Source organism: Labrus bergylta, chromosome 13, assembly GCF_963930695.1.
Source record: "Labrus bergylta chromosome 13, fLabBer1.1, whole genome shotgun sequence".
NCBI classification, from domain to species: domain Eukaryota; kingdom Metazoa; phylum Chordata; class Actinopteri; order Labriformes; family Labridae; genus Labrus; species Labrus bergylta.
In genome coordinates this window covers 1,479,780-1,500,543 of record NC_089207.1, presented here as the reverse complement: position 1 = coordinate 1,500,543, position 20,764 = coordinate 1,479,780, and the positions used below count along the sequence as shown (strand labels likewise).

The window sequence follows — 20,764 nt, the reverse complement described above, 5'->3', positions numbered from 1 at the left end:
TTCATGAGTTTCACACATAAGCCAACCTCAGTAGCCGCTTTCACATATGCACTCCGGATAATATCTAGATATTTGCAGGAGGACTTCTCTGGAGATTCTAACCTAGCCCTTCACATATGCTCCTCACAGCAGGGGGACTTTCCCTGTCAGAGGGGGGACGGGGGAGGCAAGACTTGACGTAAATAAACAACGTGGAAGTAGCGGCTGTAGCAACAGAGTCCGCTACACGACGTTATAATGAGAATATTTGTCTTTATATCAATGCTATGTGTAATCCAATGGAATGACAACATCCACAAAAGAGAGGAGAACAACATACTGACCAACAGAAAACAGAATGCAGACGTTTAATTCGAGCACGGAGATCGTAGTGGTCGCGTGCAGACACTTTAAACAGTCACTTCATATAAACGTCATTCTCTTCCTATTGGCTCAAATTAAAATCTCCAGAGAATATGCTGCTGCGTTCAGACATCAGCTCACTCGGATATTCTGCGGATAAAGTACTAGGTGTCTTTACCCGGAGAAACTAATAAAGTTATCAAAATAAACAAATAATGATCCATCCAGATCATCAAAAAAGAGATTTTCTGAAATTAAAATCAATGTGTTTAAAAATAATGTACTGGTCGACACCATTCATAGTGTTTTTGTTCTATAAGAGGATCAGGCCATACTCCAATGTGAAGATTAGAATACTTAAAGTCAGCAGATGAACAAAAAGCTGCCTCATATTGTAAATGTTTCAGAGAAATCCACTTTCTTTAAAAGAAGCCAATAGACTTCTTCAGGTATGACACCGAGCCAAAACCCATATCCTGCCTGGCGCTGCGTCTGAGAAACAACCATGAAGGATACGTGTCAGTCTGTCAAAGAAGAAAACTCGCCCTCAGCCTCGACGGGAACACGTGAGCAGATCAGAGATAACGCTCAGTCAGCAGAACGCGTTAAATGCTCTGCTGAAATAAAGAGAGCGCACACATAATAAGTTACATTCCATACATGAAGTTTTTTTTGCCTTCCTTTCAGAGGAGCAGGTTCCTCCAGATAAATGATAAGGGGAAACACTGGTAGTGATATATGAGACGCTAGCAGGCTAATATGCATGTGAAAGAAGTAGTTGTAGTTAGGTCAAATTGTGACATTTGTTCCCCTACTCGACACCCCACCACCCAAAACAAATAAACTGTCTAATAAAAAACGACACCTGTACGCCCTCAGCGGTTGAGGTGGCCTCCTTAAAAGCACCAAAATCAACATGCCACACCCTGCAGATACAGCTCATGACTCAGGCTTGGTACGTATACAGAATGTGAGGAATGCTGAGTGTCACTAAACATAGACGCCGCCGTGACGCCACTGATGCAACGTTTGACATGCAGTTCATCGCTACCACGACAGGAACGAGAGCGCTCAGGCATGAACGACTCACACAAGTTTCACTGTCTCTACTGAAACGGAGGTGAACAAATCTTTATGAAGAACCTTAAAGGGATACTTCCCCCGTTGAAACATGAATCTGTGTTGACATTGGGTCATATATGTAGAAATGTGAAATACATTTTGAAGTTGGTGCCTTCTTGACCGAGAAAAGGCAGAAAGTGTCTTTTTGGCTCATGTGGATGAAAGACACCAAATCCCAGAATGCACAGCAATGCAGGCCACTCCCACTAAGGTCCTCTATTTCAGAATCAGAAATACTTTATTAATCCCAGAGGGAAATTCCATTGTTACAGTTTCTCCAAAATATACAGTATAGCAGTAGAAATATAGAAATAAAAACATTTACAGACATATTTACTTCAACACATGAGACCGTTTCCTCAACTGATTCAGAGATTTCTTCCAGAATTGATCTTGTAAATTCCTAACAGAAAACAGACTCTATGTCTGAGTCCATAGACAAACAGTGAGAGCACCGACACTACCAGTCCACCCCAGCTCCAGCCGGCCCCGGCTCCTCGTCCTCACCAGCGGCCAGCGTCGGCCCCGGCGGTCACTGGAAGCTCCTTTTCAGACTCAGAAATACAAAGATTTCTCATCTCAGGGGAAAATGAGGGCGGGATGCACGACCATTCAAAAATACTACCAGGTTTCTAATGATACACTTCACAGGTGCCGTAGTAAAAAAGCTAAAACATCTCCACAAACGTTTTCTCCTCTGCTCACCTGAGTGTGTTAAAGTCCTTCCCCCTCAAACACTGCTATATTTCTTCTTACAACCAACATCAGTCCATCCCCCCCTCGCTGTGTCCTATCCTCTGGTCGGCAGACGATACCCCCTCCATCCCTGGGGGAGCAACATGTGTGTAATGTCACATTTGGTCATATCATGTCAGAGTGACATGAGCCGCTCCGTGTCCATCACAATGATGGAAGCAGCAGCAATCAAAGCAGGAGGATGGGGTTAAGGGTGTGATACAGATATACCCTTAGGATGGGGGGGGGGTTATTACACAAGTCGCCCTCTTCACAGAGAAAGCGGGTGGATGTCCGTGTCTCACACACACACACAAACACGCTCACAGCTGACTCACTAGTGACACATCTGCTGGCGTAGTCTGGGCACCGTGCCATGTGTGGCGGCCCAGCTCCGGCAGCAGGACTGGCACTCGAGCAGTCCAGCCTGCTGTGAACTCCGCCACACACACACACACACACACACACACACACACACACACACACACACACACACACACACACACACACACACACACACACACACACACACACACACACACACACACACACACACACACACACACACACACACACACACACACACACACACACACACACACACACACACACACACACTTCACCCTGCATCTCTGTCGATCTGCAGCTCTCTGTGTCTTTGCATCTCATGCTAAGTGGGTGTGTCTTGCTCACACACCCACGCACTCACCTTTCTACTCTGTATGAGACAAAGAGACTGAGTAACTGGCAACAATGGGCCGTGACACAGCATGGGGAGTGCCAGTGTCTAACGCTTACAGAAGTGCACAACATAGAGTTTAACTTTGGCTTGAAAAACGCAAAACTGAACGGTAAGATTCATTGAAACTTTTGGACAAATTGTAAAAACACACTCAAAAAATGACTAGTTGTGAAAAGTTACACAAGCCAAACTCTCAGTCCTATGCACACTATCATTAGAGGTGTGAGAAAAACCAAATCTAACCTGGAAGACAAACACCTTAGCAATGAGCACAAACTTTAGGCACATGAAATCCTGCTATCTCTGCCTTAAAGTCAGCCGGCCGTCCCGGCGATGTAAACAAAGTGAAGATAGGACTCTGAAAACTCTGAAAACATCACAGACAGTGGGACTCGGGTGTTACACCCATTGTAGACAGTCATGACTCACAGAGTTATTTTCAGAGGATAAACTTGATTTATATATTTAAGTGTGAAAAATCACAGCTTAAGACTTTAATGTTAGAGCTTTGCCACCAAAAACTTTGATAATGCAATTTGATAGTTTGACTTGCAAAAGTAAGCATATTGAGCCATGAACATGGTAGCTTCTGACAGAAGACATCTGTCTATTAAAGTCTGTCAACAGCAGAGGTCTTCACAGGTCCATTCAGGTGGGAGAAGAATTCAGTATGACGGATCCAGGTTGGGCAATTTTTGGATCATGTTCACTCAAATCTCACTCAATCTCTCAAAAACCAATGGCAATGTGGCTAATACACAAATGGATTCTAGTAAATGTGCAGTCCACTAGCTCTGATTAGAAGATGTAATAAACTGCAGAGGCCGAATGAGAGGCAACATGCAGCACAACCAATCATCTGTCCGTGTTCTCTTTTGGGGTCTGTCCAGCTCAACTGCACTCCTGATCCAGACTTCACTATCCCAATGTTTTTAAAAGAGCTCACATTTTTTAAGGATAACTTTTAGCTAAGGTTAATTTATGCACATTAAATCAATTTGGGATTTCCAAACTAAAGGATCAAAAAGTTTGAAGCCTTGAACACGACTTCCAGCAGGGGTGCACCGCCTTTTTTTGTGGAGAGAAATAAAGCTTTACATTTAGCATATTGTGCTACAATCCCTGAACAACTGAAACCACCAGTAACACAACCAGTAATTATTAAAATGCACCACTAGCTTAAATACATACACACAAATCATACATCCAAATGATAAAGTCCAGTGGGTTTCTCTCATCGGAGGCTCAAATACAAAGCGGAACAGAAACTGTGCTGCCCTCTGCACAGACCCCATCTTTCCTCCCTTCTCTTGACCATGCTCTCTGGTCCGTGACTCCCTCCCTCCATCCCGACAGTCGCTCCCACACTCGGGCCACATTCCTCCCCTCGCTCATGCTGGGAGGACGTCTCCCTGTGGCTAAAAGCATTGTGGGAAATCCCAACGGCCAGGCCCTCCAGAGGCCATACAGACCATTGTGGTGAAGTAGAGAGAGCAGGCCTGCCCTCCTTACTGACTGGTGGAAGGCTCTTCTTGCATGCAACTTTGCAAACATTTTGCACAGTTGCCACAAGTAAAAGAAACTTAACCCTTAACCACTGATTTTCCTTAAAGTCTCACAACAAACAGCACATTTCAAATATCAACATTTGAAGCATCTGTAACGTACACACTGTGCAGACCTGAGTATATAGCGTTAAAACATCAGGATTTAAATGTTTAAATGTGTTCTAAATATACAATTTTTCGCTCCCAAATCAGCATGCAACAGTAACAAAGTGACATCTCAACCTGTCAGACCATGTGACAGTTCAAACATCTACTGACCTGGCTGGCACAACAACAAACAAGCAGAAACATGTTTTCACTAAAAGCAGAACACAATACATGTGCCTTCCACTGCTCCGTTTTCTTACAAACAAAATTAGCACTGTGCAGAGAATATGAGCCAGATTGGGTCCCTGCGTTACCCCAGTTTGCCCTCGTGTGTCATTGCCATGGAATTTTAAACACACTGGCTAAGATCTGCCCAATTAAAAACACAGGCACAGAGCAATATATGTGCACATAGTCATGCCATTGCACATAGAAATACCCAACATGCTGCAGCACTTAACTGTCCTCATAATGTCTGAGATCCTCTGAAGACTGTGCTACAAGTTTATGGCATCATATGTTCCCATGAGTCCCGGCTTTCTTACTGGTGTACATTTCTGTCTTGGCCTGCATTCTGCTAAAAGCACGAGTGGTCTTCAACAAGACTATGTCTACTCTGGCATTACTCATATTGTAATAAAATAATTTATTTCCTCCACCGTCTGAGATCTTTTGGGGCGAGTCGACAGATTCTTGTTTTGTTCGTTACCTCTGTGATTCTAAGTGTCCTGCAGTATTGTAACACCTCATGGTGTACGTGTCTGTCCCTGCCCACCACTCTGAAGTCTAAACTGCTCCAGCAGTTAAACATCTGCTCTAAGATTGTAGGCCATTCAATGCAAAGACTCTATGAATCGGCCTACAACAAAAGCATGTTAAGGCTGGCTAACTGCATCGCCTCTAACCCTGACCACGCTCTGAACACAGCGTATGAACTATGACCATCAAACCGGAGATACAGGGTCCCACGTTTTAAGAAGGTTAAGACTGAAACACTCGTTTGTTCACCAATCAATCCTAAAATTGAATGTGGAGCTGAATCCTCGATCAAAGCACGTTTACGGCCTCTGGGTATTTGTTTGGCGTTTGAGTGCTGTGGCAAATGTTTGTATCTTTGTTTCCTGTTTTAATTGTTGTGCCGCAAATGGAGCCGCTGTGATGCAAGACAAATTTCAGACTAATACCGACAAGTATTTTCTATCTATATTGAAAGCATGCAGTGTATTAGCCAATGGAAAGCAGGTAAAGTGGCTTTAGATGTAATCTGCCAATTAATCCTGAAAGAAGAGACACAATGAACTTCCTCCCTTCCACTTATCAGCTTTTATTTTCAGAAGAGGAGATTATGTCGTTACACACTCTCTTAATTGTCACACCTCTTCTTTTTTTGCCATTATGGCCCCCAGAAGGGCCATGATAAGTTTTGTGGTGTATGTTGAAGGGGAAATAATAATTAGTGCTTCATCTCATTTAAATGTTGTTTAAATAAATTATATGATAAATGTACTCCCTATGTTGTGCGCAAAGCATCCACTTAAAACTTTAAGAAAAACGAACATGTAGGATGAATATGACGTTTGAGATGTGGCTCTATTGAGAATGTCACAACCACACAAAAAAAGACCACAGCTGTTTGGAAACATGATAGGGCCATGGCAGTAAAAAGAACATTCATCCAGAACTGCAAACACAGAAAGAGGGACACCTGTTGATTTTTTTTTTCTACCCAAGAGACTCAAGATGCATCCCTGGTGTGTGATACACAACGGAGGTTAGCATTACCTTCAAATTAATATCATACTCTATTGAGAGGTTGCTGCTGATTAAATATAATACGTGTCTTATAGTGTGATATTTATCAGAGTTTTGCACAGACCAACAGCTATGTGGAAAGAAAGGTTGATACAGTCCTCTTTTAGCTTTCTTAGCCAAAAGAAATATGAGACTGTCTACAATGGGTGTAACACCCGAGTCCCACTGGCTGTGATGTTTTCAGAGTCCTATCTTCACTTTGTTTACATCGCCAGGACGGCCGGCTGACTCCTCCCCTCACATACATAACATACTGGCAGGCAAGTCATACTGTACTCACTGCTTAACTGTGTTTCTAGATCACGCTCATTTCAGGTAAATTTACATGCAGTGTGAAGATACCAGCATAATAAAGATCACTAGCATTAGCATGCTAACACAACAATGCAGCGCCAGTTGTTTTGGTTTCATGCTGGTGCTCAAGGGCGACATCTGCTGGATCAAAACATCACATATAAAGAGTTTAACTATCCAGAAGCAAAGACACTAAAGCTGGTGGTTAGAACCAAGTGAAAGTGATCTTATTTTGTTTTTGAAAAGGGAGTTTACATTCATTCAACAGCTTGTATTAGCCTATTCAGTTATTGTTCTAAAATAGTTTGTATTCATTCTGTGTACATGTTTACTTGTTTTAAACACAAATTGTATGCTTAGTTGTTTTTTTGTATTTATTTTAAGGAACTAAACCAAAGATCATACCACAATCTCCATTTTATTCACACTAACAGTTTAGTCAAAGAACACATGATAATTGAGACTTGTTGCTGCATGCATATTTATGATCGTTAAATTAATCTGAAAGAGCCAACAGGGTGCCCCGTGCACAGTCTATACCTCCTCCAGTGCACAGTCTATACCTCCTCCAGTGCACAGTCTATACCTCCTCCAGTGCACAGTCTATACCTCCTCTATACCTCCTCCAGTGCACACGGTTGCAGGAACATACCATAAAAAAATAAATCAAAACCTAGTCTGTGCCAACCGGGGGATGCTACAGGCGAAACACGCTCACAATAAAACACAGGGTGCGTTTGAATTGTCCCTCCTGTCTCCTTTCACTATCCACTTCACCTTTAACCCCGGAAGCAGTTAAGAGGCGGCCATGATAAGAGCCGTTTGAATTCTCTAAAAGTTAAGGAAAGGTGGGTCAATGCTTCCTTTATAACCTCCTTTAGCATAGGATACACTGGACCATCCTTTAGGAAAGGAGATGAGATATGCCGCCCCACAATTCCTTGCGGCCGCAACATTTAAAGCGAGTCGCTCATCCGACCGTTCAGGAACATTAACGATGATCGTAAAGTGACTCAGATCATGAAAGAGATAAAAGATAAGAGACATTTTTATCAGATGATGTTTTATTCAACATATTTCATTCTCTTAAGAATGCTGTGCTGCTGTACATTTGTATGTTTAAAACATTATGTGTAGGTTATATCTTACATTAATGTAACAATTAACTTTTATAATCATATTGATGTTGATGTTGATTTCTGATTGGACAGGAAGCTGATGGTTTCACTTTTCTTACTTGTAGCCTGGTAGTCTATATTTCTTTTATTTCAATCCCAACCTCGTGGTGATCAGGATTATTTCACCGGTAAGAAGCACAGGGGAAATCTTTTTGTAGTTCATTATCTGAACATTGTAGTTTCAACACGTCAGACCCACATCATGAACCTCCGCCGGCCCGTCACATTTAATGGCGTGGCCTAGTGGAAATGTGGTCGGCTTGTCAGAGCAAGTCCTTTATGAATTCTCCTAACATCTTTCCTTGACCTCATGACGTTTTCGCGGGGTTAAGGTAAAGTGGATAGTGAGAGGAGATAGGAGGGACAATTCAAACACACCCACAGTTAAGTTATTTTCAGTTTGCCACGGTGTCATTAAATTCAATCTGAAAGTATTTTGAGTCACAAACAGGCTCTATGAGTCGAGTCACATGCACCATGCTTTATGGTACATTAAAAACAATCAGGGGATTAACAGTCATCTTTTCTTCTACCCATGTGGACTAACACTTTATAGACCTCCACAGGCGTCAGCATCTTTGGAATAACTGAACTCTCTTTCTAATAGTCTTTGCATGCTACATGTTAGCGCTAATTGTTATCAGGTGTGCATAAACTGAAAGGTTGTTAACCTCTTTTCAAGTAGAAAAAGTGGCATCAGCAGTTATCTCATGAGCAGTGAAGACAGAGAAGCCATGAAAGATGTGTATCAGGAGAAAAAAATATACAATTCTTTTTAATCTTTGGAGATGTGATGGCCCAAATCACATCCTAAAACATTTTCAGCCTGACTCCTAAGGACAGATCAGAACTATTTTTTAGTGCCATCATCGTCCAGGGAATTTAATGACATGTGATAACCAGAAAATAAACATCTGCAGATTAGCATCGTGTCATTTGTCTGCATTAAACGACTCTAACTAGTGACAGCAGTCAATCTTTTAGCAGGACAGGACCGTCGCCTGGCTGGCAGCTTTAAGCACGGTTAAGACGAGTTGACTGCAGGTCGCTGCCGCCTCCAGGTTCCACCTGAGGGCGGCTTTGTTGGAGAGGACCCCCTCCCCTTCGGTCAGTAGGGGCAGCCTGTCTGAGCAATAACTGTCAATCACAGCAGAGAAAACCATGAAAGCAGAATTATAGGTGCATTCTGACTCAGCCAGACACATCCCCCTGTGGATCATGAACGGGCAACAATCCCACCACATATATGAGACTGAGACCTCCTACGCACACGCACACACACACAAAAACACATTCATATTTAGACCTGAAAGTGTCTGGAAAGAGAGAGAGAGACGATGCTGTATGAACTGACAACAAGAGGTTAGTTTATAAAAAATATAATCTGCAAGGCCTTGTGGCCGATATTCTTTATCTGTATTATGTTTCGAAGAGATGACTTTTCCATATTTGTTATTTTAATGAATGAAGAAAACAAGTGATGCTGTAGTTCTTGTACTTGCTGAAAATGCTGTTTGGAATGAAATACCATCACATTGTTTAATTAATACTGTTGTTAACTAATGTTTAAACAGGAATTTAACACGAGTTTTGTTTTGAATAATTGTGTTGTTGTCCACATGTGTGTTTTCTAGTATTTTAACTCTGGATATTTATTTTAATTTTATTTTAAATTTAGCTATTGCTGGTGTTAAAATCTCTCAGATCTTTAGATCTGTGCCTTCAACAAGCACAAATAGTATTATAATGTGGAGTCTTTCTGAATTTCTCGACTGTCCCACTGAATGAAACTGATTCACTGGTTACTTATTAATGAGATTGACTCTGCAAGATTTTGTGGATAACTGTGTGGTCACAACATCTCACTGACCGAATGGACGAACCAGGACGATCAATTTAGCACAGAAAAGAACAAACGGGACGGGAAGTCAGACACCAATACAACATTAAAACATCCGGTTTATTTTCAGAATAAAAGTCTCTGTTTTGACGGTTCAGAAAAAACGACCGTTTGTGTGTTTGTTTATGTGTCTATAAGGTTTTTATTGAGTTTTATACCACGAACATCGTATTATCTCGTGCTGTGGCGAGTGAATCTGTAACATTACCGCGGAAATGCCTTCTCCGCACTCCAGCTGTCCGTAGGTTACTACTCGTCCTGATTGGTCAGCTGTCAGAAAGGCGCTTGACGTCACCCAGCGCTTTTCTGATAAGTTGAATAATTCAACTGAAAAAGGCGTTTTCCTTTTCCATAGGCTTGTATGTAAAAAAGGCAGTGGCAGTTGAAAAAAGAAGTCAAGTGTGAACACGGACTAAAAGCTCATGAATGTACAAATATCCCTGCCAAGTTTCATGGAGCTGAAGAAAACATCCAACGATACAATTCTTGGGTTTCTTTTTGTATTTTAGTGTTCTCTGTGAATTATCAGAGTACAGTTTGACTGTGCAGGATGATTTACAGTTTTAAGTCTTCTGTACAATCCAAGAATAAATCAACATTACTCTAATATCTGAAAATGGTTTAATCTTAAATGTGTCGACCAATTATGTTTAAAATCTCAATAGTATTTTCTTCCAGCTCTCTGGGGGGGAAAGGGCATAATTACTGTACTGTGGATGTCTGACTATAAAAAGGAGTCATTTAACAGACGAATCCTTAATTAACTGGAAGTATAAATATAACACAGTTTTCACACATGCACAAAACTCCTGAAATGTTCAGGGTGACTTGAGTCGATCATATCGTTGAAAACCTCTGTTGCTAAAATTTGCCATTTTCCTTTTCACTTCATGTCCTGCCCCCCTGAAACCCCCTGAAACCCCCTCCCCCTCCATTTGACAGTGAAAATCTCCAATGTGAGGGTCATTTGTGCAGGACGTTTTCAGGTGGCAGACTGTCTTGAAATTGTCTGTAAATCTAAAGAGTGCAGGTGTGAAAAGGCTTGAGTCAGAAAACGGGGAAACATGTTGCATTTTCTGCGTACTTTAAAATACTGAGTTGAGTTTACAGAGCAGCAGGAAGTGTAAAAAAAAAGAAGAAAAAAAAAGATAATAAATAAAGAGGCCTCAGAGTGAAGTAAACCTGAAACTATAGAAAAACAGACACGTTTTGGGTCCAACCAAGTGTATGAACTGTGCAGGGGAGCTTCAAGCTTCCCACTACAAAGACTATGAGACGACAACCCCCGGCCCTCCCCCCTCCTCATGTCATCTCCGGGTGTCATACACAACACACGCCTTTGCGAGTTTTAATTAGAAAAACCCATGAAGCAAACAAATGCACGGAAACATGAGAGGCCAATACAGCAGAGGAGAAAATAAATCCTTTTCCACTTCACATCAATATCCATTCCCCCCGCATCCTTCACCTCGCTGTGGTTTTTTTGGTTAACACACTCCGGATTAGATAGCAGATAAATAAACATTAGTGTTCTCCGGATGAGTTCTGTGATCGAGTCCTGTCCTCAGATCAGAAAATAAGAACCAAACCGTCGTCCAAAGCAGAGCAGCCTTGAGGTCCTTTTCAAGCTGCTGAACCTAAACATCAGAGAGGATGTAAAGGGGGGAAACCCAAGGCCGAACTCGTCAGCCTGCACCAGTCGGCACATCCATAGAGAAATGTCAAGATGAGAATTTTACTGTTCCATACAGAGCAGTGTAAAGCTATCGAGTGATGACACCAAGTTAGGCTTTGAGGTGTTTGCTGCCTTGCACCATAATTTAACCAAAAACACTTCCAGGTATGAATTCTTAAAAAAGGAACAATATTATAAGTCAGGAAATGTTTGAAATCTTTAAAGCCTGACTCACTCTGCAGGATCATCGGGCCGATTTGAGCTCTGATTCTTCCTTCCCAACAATCTCAGGGTCTCTCCCGACTCGAGGCTGCTCAGACCCGATTCTCTGCTCAGATTATCTCGTAGTGTGAGCGGTCCAAAGATCCAATCTTAACGTCCCCGATCTGCCCGGCGATCGTCGGGGACTCCCCGATTTATTTCAAACATGTTTGATATTTAGAATTTAAAATCTTGACGATTTCGTCATGAAAGGGTCCGGCAGAAGTTGTGTGTGACTACAATATAACAAGAGACAAGGGAGGACTGTAGTCATGGCGACCAGCGGCAGGACGCAACCCGTTTTTTACTTTCCAGTACAGATCATCAGTGCAGCACTTTTCTGAAACTTGTCTCCATATATCTACGATTGTATCAACTTTTCTATATCCTACAACAACTTCCACTTCCTTCTCGTTCACCAACCGTTGTCCTTTGTTTTTTTCAAATGAAACTTCATTAACAATTGTCAACGATCCGTCCTGATTTCACTCGTACAGTGTGAGCTCTCCGGCCGTGCCCGACAATCAGGTCGTACAGTGTGAGCACGTCAATCTCAAGGTCTGGACGGGCGTCGTAAACGATTCAGTCGTACAGTGTGAGCTGACATGACACCCCGACTTTTATACAATCGGGGGAAAATCGCACAGTGTGAGCCAGGCTTCAGTAATCAAGCAGATCTCGTTGTTTATCCTTTAAATGTAGTCTGATGTACGGTGAAAACAACAAAGCTATCTTTGATGATTAACTATGATCTGGATTCAGAAAATATCTACTTTAAGAACTGATTCACTTTTAGCTACAACAAAGAAAACTCTTGAGGTTTCTCAAAAGTTTTACCAAAATGTAATTTAGATATCTGACATTTATTAATCATATTTTCAGATTTTTGCATCTATGAAATTGACTCAAGGATACTTAGTCTGGCTACACACCAGATGATTTTAGACAACTGCCCACCTCAATGATCAGGCCTGATGGTAGGCTTTGTCCAAATTATCCTCAAGGTTGAGTCAATAGGATTATTTTACTGCTCCTGATCGAGTCGGAGCCTCCCAAATCTCAAATTGAAAATCACAAACATGTTTGATATTTGAGATTCTAGATGAGGCTGCAGAAATACCCGCAATAGCCAACGAGAGCGAGCAGGCCGGGAAGCATCACCAACCGGATGTTGCATACTTTCACAGCTCACAAACATGGCAGAGAACATAAACACAAATCTGCACTGAGACCAAGTGGAATATTAATAAAGGAGATCAGCTTGAATTATGAAAACAATGCGAGTGCCTTTCTAACTTCAAATGCAAGACAAACCACAATAGATCAAGAGAAAGCAGAATATTTGTTTTTCTGCACAAGTCACGTTTGATTCTTACTCGTATCATGTCGAAGTTTAAAATTATAGTTATTTGACAACTTTAGTTTTAAGTACCATCACTAAAGTTACAAATTACGTATTTTTTGCACTGAGTATGCATGCAAGTTGGACACACTTCTCATCCTAATATCATGCCCTGAACTATGACACACCTGGTAATTTATCTGTCCAAGTGCTCAGTCCAAATTTGAATGCTGTTTAAAAAAAGAAATCGGTGTCACTGAAGACAAAAGAAAACATCACCACGATAACCACTCAAATAGACGTAACTATCTTCTGAAATGTAAATGATCAGATGTCGCGTCAGAACAGACCCAAAGGAATGCTGCTTGTATTCTACAATATGTAACAGGAAATGACAGGAACATCCTATTCATGTTATATCTGATCTGACATGCATGCATGTATGTATGGACTAAATCTTTTTTCTGGCCTGCTAAATAGTTTGGCAGTGTGGAAATTGAAAAGCAGCCAGGGAGTGATTATAGACACAGCACCTTACACCTTACAGTGGTGGTCCCCCAGAATTTTTTACAGCTATGTTCATGAAGATGTAAAACAATTACAAAATTGATACATTTTACTCATCATGTTACTTCAGCATCTTTTTGCACTATTCACCACTGCACTGTTTCATATTTAGTCATGTAAATATGAGTCTTTTCTTATTCTGTTTATTGTTGATATTTAATGTTGTACCTGTTCATAACAGAGCACAGTTCACCAAAGTTAAATTCCTTGTGTGTGTGTGTGTGTAAGCATACCTGACCAATAAATCTGATTCTGATAAATCTGGACAGAAAGCAGGAAGTGTGCCATGAATGTGTTTTTTTTTTTTTAAGAACAGAGAAAATGTTTGTATAAAAGAAACAGGCTGTGATAATAATGTGTGTCAAAGTGTTGAGCTGGGTTACCTCAGAAGCCCCCCTGCCCTTTCAGCAGGGCCTCATGTGGAGAACCAGGTCTCGGGGTCCCCTGGGCACTGATGTCTGCACTCCACTTCTTGACTCCTCCCAGTCAGCCACGGAGGCTGTTGAAGGAACCTGGCCCACTCACGACACCCTACAGCCACAAGTCATTCACACCTGGAACCAGAGAGAGAAGCCTGCTCATCGGTTGACACACAAAAACAAAAACAAGCAAAATCGGCAAGGAAAAGCACTCAGTCGCTCATGTTAACAAGAAGACCCATGTGTAGCAAGGACATAACCGGTGCAAAGCTTAGGTCATTAGGGACTTCAGTGACAGTGTCTTCTAGCCTTTTTTAACCCAGACACTCATTTATACCTCAGATATCGATGGGTGTACACATGAGGGACTACAAGACATGTGTATGATATCACTTGAAAACATTACTAGGCGTGTTTAAAGCTAGAAATAGATCATTACCCCAAAATGTACAGAAGTTGTTTGTGTACATCTAATGAGGAGGATCATAGAGGGAGATTTAATTATGAAAGTCCATTTTCACGCACTGCATTGAAACAAATGTGCATTTCAGTAAATGGGAGTTAAATTATGGGATTCTCTCGATAATCATTTTAAAATGCTGCTCAACTGTCGTTCAATTTAAAAAAATGTATAAAGAAAAGGATGTGGGAAATTATGAATGTTTTGAGATAATCTAACTGATTGTATTTGATTGTTTCTATATTTTTTATCCATTTTTGTTTTTGTGAAAGAAAGAGAAAACAACAGGTTAGCCATCTTATTCTGTTAAACAGTATCTTGTGTTATTAGGAAAAGGGGGGCAGGTATTATAAGTTTTCTTCTTCCTGCTCTTGTTTGCTCATGAACAGTGTTTCAGGATTTTGAGAAAATATTTTTTGTTGTTGTGTATTATTGTGTTGAAACCAATCATACACTGAAATGAGCAAATAAATCAAACATGAAATGATACTCTATCAGGAGATTTGTTTCTGCTTGCATCTAAAATGACGTCCTTCAAAAATATGAACTCTGGGAGACACTTTTGTAAACTTCTTAAATGCAAATAAAAAAAGGATAAGAGTTTGTTTGTGTAGGTTCTCAGTTATCCGGGTCATGGTAAATTTGAAGCTTGATCAAGTTTCTGACCATCGGTGTCAACACTAAGCTGCCTTAAGACTGTGCAATAGATGGGAGCTCATAGACATCACTGTTGCCTAGCAATTGAGGAGACCAGAGTCCTGTGATAGGAAGGTTTACACTTTAATCTAAGCAAACTAGCAGATATTTTGACCCCCCTACATGCTAAGTTGAGAAGTTTTCTGGATATCAGATGAAGGAGTAAACTGCAACAAAGCACAACATGTTTTCTTTACACTGATAAAGGCATGACACTTAACATGAAGTCAATTTGATATAAACTCATTTGAAATGAATTATTGACAAAATGGATGATAAATTACTCAGGGATACTTGCTTTATAAATGATTCAAAGTTAAGACTTCATTCATGGGGGGGGGGGGGTACATTCCCAGGTATCACAGGTCGTCTAAAGAGTTTTTTTTTTTTTTACTCTATGGGTCTCACACTTTTTACGTCACAATGAGGCCCAGACTAGAGTTCACAAAATGGTACAAAAGTAAAAACGGTGAAAACATTATTTCATGTTTAGCTCTCTGGACTTGCTTAAGGCAACACAGCAGCACAATGCCACACACAAGTTACAGGCTACTCACGAACGGGCCAACTCGAGGAAGTCGTCCTAAAAATACACAACGACATCCACCAAAAGCTAAAAACTCTGCAAATAAACGTAAAGCACTAAAGACTAAGACTAAGACTCCCCCCCCCCCCAACCCTGAAATCTCAGCGCCTCACTGGACTACTCTTGGCGGACAAAGTAATTCCATGGCGCTTGAAAACTCCAGGAACTTTTTTTTTTCTTTTTCCTAAAAGAAGTTGTTCCTGTTTCGCCAGAGGAACTGTGTGTGTGTGGGGGGGGGGAAGGGAGGACTTCAGCACTTGCATTCATGGAGCGTCGGCCAGCGCAAACAAAGTCTTTTCCCGAAGAGGGAGGCACTGGACGGCGGCAGGAGAGCAGAGAACAACGGGCACAAACACACAAATATAAAAAACACACACACACACACAATTAAAGATTCATTTAAGGGGGCTTTCTCGATTAGACAAAAGAATGCAGTCCCGCTTCCTTTTTTGGGGCAAACGTTTGCAACAATGTAACAATTAAATCGCTCAGCAGATGAGAGGGCTGGCCGACACAATCACCGGCCGAGGCCTGTAACATTGTAACGCGTTTATAAATCATATCACACATTTTAATAAAGGTAATACAATACCAGCGGTGTAGTAGACCTACTCCTGAAGAATGCAGAACATGCATGCTGCATTGTATCCGTTTTTCATTTTCACCGAGCCCGGGCGGTCCTCCAGTATAATGGGGTAAAAACCAATATTTCTCCGCGGGTTTTACACCATGCTGAAAACATCGTGAATAATCCGCTTTTTGGTGCGCTGGGAGAAAAAAAAAATGGGCATTCACGCTTTGAAAAGAGGGTGCTCGCTGTCTGCCAGGCCAGACACGACGTGGTGTAAGCTAGCCAGCCCTTCAGGGGGGGACAGAGGCAGAGAGAAGAACGGATACCGGAGTGAGATGTCCCCGGGAGGAGGACCCGCATGTGCCCGTTGCCAGGAGGCGAGCTACGGGTAGCGACACTTTCCAACCTGGATATGGAGAAAAAAAAAAGGGAAGCACTCACCTGGAATGTTATCTTAACTCCCGCTTTTCCTCGAATGACGTATTCATAGCGCACGCTTATCAAATCACAACATTTTCACGGTAACATTATAAAATAGAAATGTGTCTCCCCCCCTTTTTCGCCCGAGCTTTCCAGTGGTCCTACTCCATTACATCCCAGTCAAGATTTCCTGTCGTCTCTCCCCCCCCCCTCCGTTCCATGCGAGATGGTTTCGCCCGAATTCTAAGTAGCAGTTCTAGGTCAGGTCTGTGTGCCAGTGAGAATATAACTGTCCGACAGAGAAGAAACTCCACCGTCCACCTCACGTAACACTCACAAACAGATACGATGTGATTTCATGAGGAGGTCAAATGCACTTAAACTGACCTTTAAACTGTTTAACTTCACATTTAGTGGGATTATAACATCGTGTTTTGGTTGGCAACTTCCTCTGGTGAAAGTAGGCTACTTGGTAGTGGGTTAGCATCAGTCGGCACTAGTTCAACCTTTAACGCTTCATCAGACCGAGAAAGATATTATAAATTAAATAATTTGTAGATTTAAATAAAGTTGTCCATTATACATAATTCTTTACATATATATTTTTTTAATCGTACTACAATTTTAAATATTTTCCTCTTATGTATTTATTTTAGTATCTTGTTGCTTTTATGTGTCGTATTTTATTTTTATATATATTTTTAATTCTTATTGGTGTGCATTAATCTCTCAATGATTTTATAAACTACTTAATGTCAATAACTTTTCTGCACTCTTGTAAAGCACTTTGAACTGGAATTTAATTTGTCTGAAAGGATCTATATAAATAAAGTTTGATTGATTGATTGATAATAACCTAAAAGGAGATATCTATCGACTGTTTCAGCAGCATTGGAAGATGTCACATCTAGTTTGACGACTTTGTAATGGGTAGGCTATCTTCTGAGGAAAAACAACAAACTTTCAATCTCAAGAAAATCACTTATATCCTACATATAAATAATTGAAATTAAGTTGCAAGTAGCCTTTTTTATATATATAATATTTTATTTTGCATTTTCCAATAAAAATAATACACACATCTGCACCTTTAAGAAAAAGCTAAAGACCCAGCTCTTTCATGAATACCTACTAACTTAATGATGATGGTCTCCATATTATTGATGATGATGATGGTAATGACGATGGTTTTTGTTTGATAACGACGACTTATAAGATGGTTTCTATACTGATTAGAGCTCTCAAGAACTGCCCTCAATGTTGTGCTTTGCCTCTGGTCACTTCCTGTCAGCACCTGTGTGTCCAATCAGACTCAAAGCTGATCGTTTGCTCTTACTCACATTGTTCCCTTTTTTCTAGATCCTTGCTTGTGTTGTTCTTACTCTCTGATGTACGTCGCTGAGTGAATTGTAGAATTGTAGACATCACAAATCAACAGTCTATAACAGTTAGCCTATAGCAAGTAGCATTTTTCTTCTTGTCACTGCTATAGTAGGACATCAACACCATTAGAAAAATATTTTTTGTCAAGATATTAACATATCAGTCCAGTGCCAGGCATATTCAAATTCCTGGTCTTTTTCTAAAGCCTTACTTCACTACATCTTCAATTTTATAGGCTTAAAAGGAGAACTTCCTTTCGATAAAGTATTGTATAAGATGATAATGTCATACTGATATAATGCTGAAGAATTGTGTAGCCTATATATTTTTTTAGACTTGACAAAGTCTCAAAGAGCCTCAGAAGATGCTGGTCAATTTTCCAGAGACTCGATCTTTCCCCTTGTGACACTGAGCTTGATCTCATGTTTAAAATAACTTCCCCATGAAGACACAAACATTAGTGCTCCTGACTTCATGGTCAACAAGTAAGGTTGTCTATCATGTAAACGCTGGGTTCATATCCCCAAAACAATTATATTTTACAAGTTTGACAATAATGATGTGAACACAATAAAAAATCTGTAAGCTTGTGTTTTATCTGCTGTGTTAGATTTGTCTCATCTCTCGTCACTTCTGAAAGATTTCAGTCCTTTCCTGATTAAGGGCAGGCCAATCCAAAATGTTTTTTTCTAATATCGGGCAGTTTTAAACACCATTGATGCATTTTTGTAAACAAACAAGATGGCTGCTGATGATGTTCAAAGTTCTTAATCTGCAATTGCATCAGTATGTTGGTGTTAGTTCTCATTATGTACACACTGTAAGAGTATGTGACTGTACTGAGTCAAATCAAATGTCTCTGTTTTATGTTTACAATGCACAGGATGGGGCGCTGGTGGTGCAGTGATTAGAGCGCGCGCCCCATGTATGGAGGCTGTAGTCTTCAAAGCGGGCGACCCAGGTTCAAATCCCACCTGTGGCTGCTTTCCTGCATGTCATTCCTCTCTCTCTCTTCCTGATTTCCAACTCCATCCACTGTCCTATCTCTACAATAAAGGCACAAAAAGCCCAAAAATAAATCTTAAAAAAAAATACAATGTGTAGGAAGCAATCAGATTTAGTTGTTGGAATGCCACGACGTCAAACCATATCTAACATTGCACGCTGGGACACCAATCCTAAACTATGGCGGATGCAATGCATAAGTACAAACGCCTAATGGTGGCAGAACTGTGTTATGGTGCTGTTGGATAATCGCAATATGCAACGGGCTATTGATAAATCCTTTGAAGATTTGAGAAACACTTATTTGGTGTTATTTGGTTTAACAACTAACGTCTTACAAATCCAAGCTTGCAAAATCTAATAAACAAAAAAGGAAATTCATTAAAAATGACAAATAAAGAAATAAGAAGAAAGATGTGTAGTGCAGAGAAGTTAAATATATCTGTTTCACAAATAAAGATTTTCAGGATGAAGACACATGAACATGGACAAGTATTAAAAAAACTTTCCTCTCTTTAAATTGATATGCATATTTATATTTAGCATATATATATATATATAAATATATGTATAGTGTGTGTTTGTACAAGTAAGAGGATTTAGAAGGATTGCTTTTAAATTGGAAATGTTATGATAACTTGTCCTTCCAGTCAATCAGGGTTGTTATTTATGACGCACAGGGATGATCCATTGAAAGAAAATAACAGACTATCAATTGATTTTCTAAATGTATCACACACACATCCCTTACTTTAACTCAAGCAATACAGTCTTAAAAGTCTTTCCCCTTTGCAAAGACGCTGTTGTAATTAGAATATTGACAGATGCTGCTTAATAATACAATTATGTTCATGCTGCAACACACATACACAGTTGCAGACTATCACAAGCCTCAGAGGAAGAGTGAAACATTAAGGACATGCAATATGAGAGCGGTCCTTCTCAATATTTAATTAAGTTACATTTTAAATCTAACCCAAATGTATAATCATGACGACTGGGGATTGAATGAATTGGTGTTTAAGTGCATGCGTTATTAGCTGGCCTGATTCTGTGTGTGTGTCTGTGTGTGTGTGTGTGTGTGTGTGTGTGTGTGTGTGTGTGTGTGTGTGTGTTTGTGTGTGTGTGTGTGTGTGTGTGTGTGTCTGTGTGTCTGTGTGTCTGTGTGTGTGTGTTTCGCTGTGAGACCTGATTTGGAGTAAAGTGAGGAGGATTTTACAAACTGCTCGTTCTTATTCAAGATGCTGTTAGAGAGCAACAGCTTGGTTTTTAAATGTACAAGGACAGATTTTTTATGTGCATTCAATGTCTTGATTTCTTAAGAGGAGTTTGAGTCACTCCTTTGAGAAAGCAACAGAGCTTCACCAGCCCACAATCTCAAAAAACTGTCCCATTCTGACAGCAGATTTGAAACTTTTGACAAAGAAAAATTGGTTACATTTGGACTCTGTTAACCAAAGAAAGCACAAGTTGACACATCTGAATTGTTTGTCTTCTCTTGCCAGAAATCATAATGACTTAGAAAAGCAACAATTATTCAAATTAACAAAGATTTGATAGCAGGAATCTTTATTTTTAGCTTCTTCTTCTTAAATCTCC

General features: G+C 40.5%; 1 protein-coding gene across 3 annotated transcripts in view; it reads right to left on the bottom strand.

The window, feature by feature from the left end:
• bcl9 (BCL9 transcription coactivator) overlaps positions 1–16,956 on the bottom strand; it is a 35,439-nt gene extending 18,483 nt beyond the window's left edge. The window contains exons 1-2 of one of the 3 annotated variants that reach the window (XM_065961823.1): positions 16,799–16,956; positions 14,009–14,179 (exon numbers count right to left, since the gene is read on the bottom strand). The gene's annotated coding sequence lies outside the window, so the exon portion shown is untranslated. Of the gene's footprint in view, positions 1–14,008; positions 14,180–15,757; positions 15,896–16,378; positions 16,732–16,798 lie in introns of those variants that run through there. The other 2 variants (XM_065961824.1, XM_065961825.1) reach the window with 2 other exon arrangements.
• Between the last annotated feature and the right edge of the window lie 3,808 nt (positions 16,957–20,764).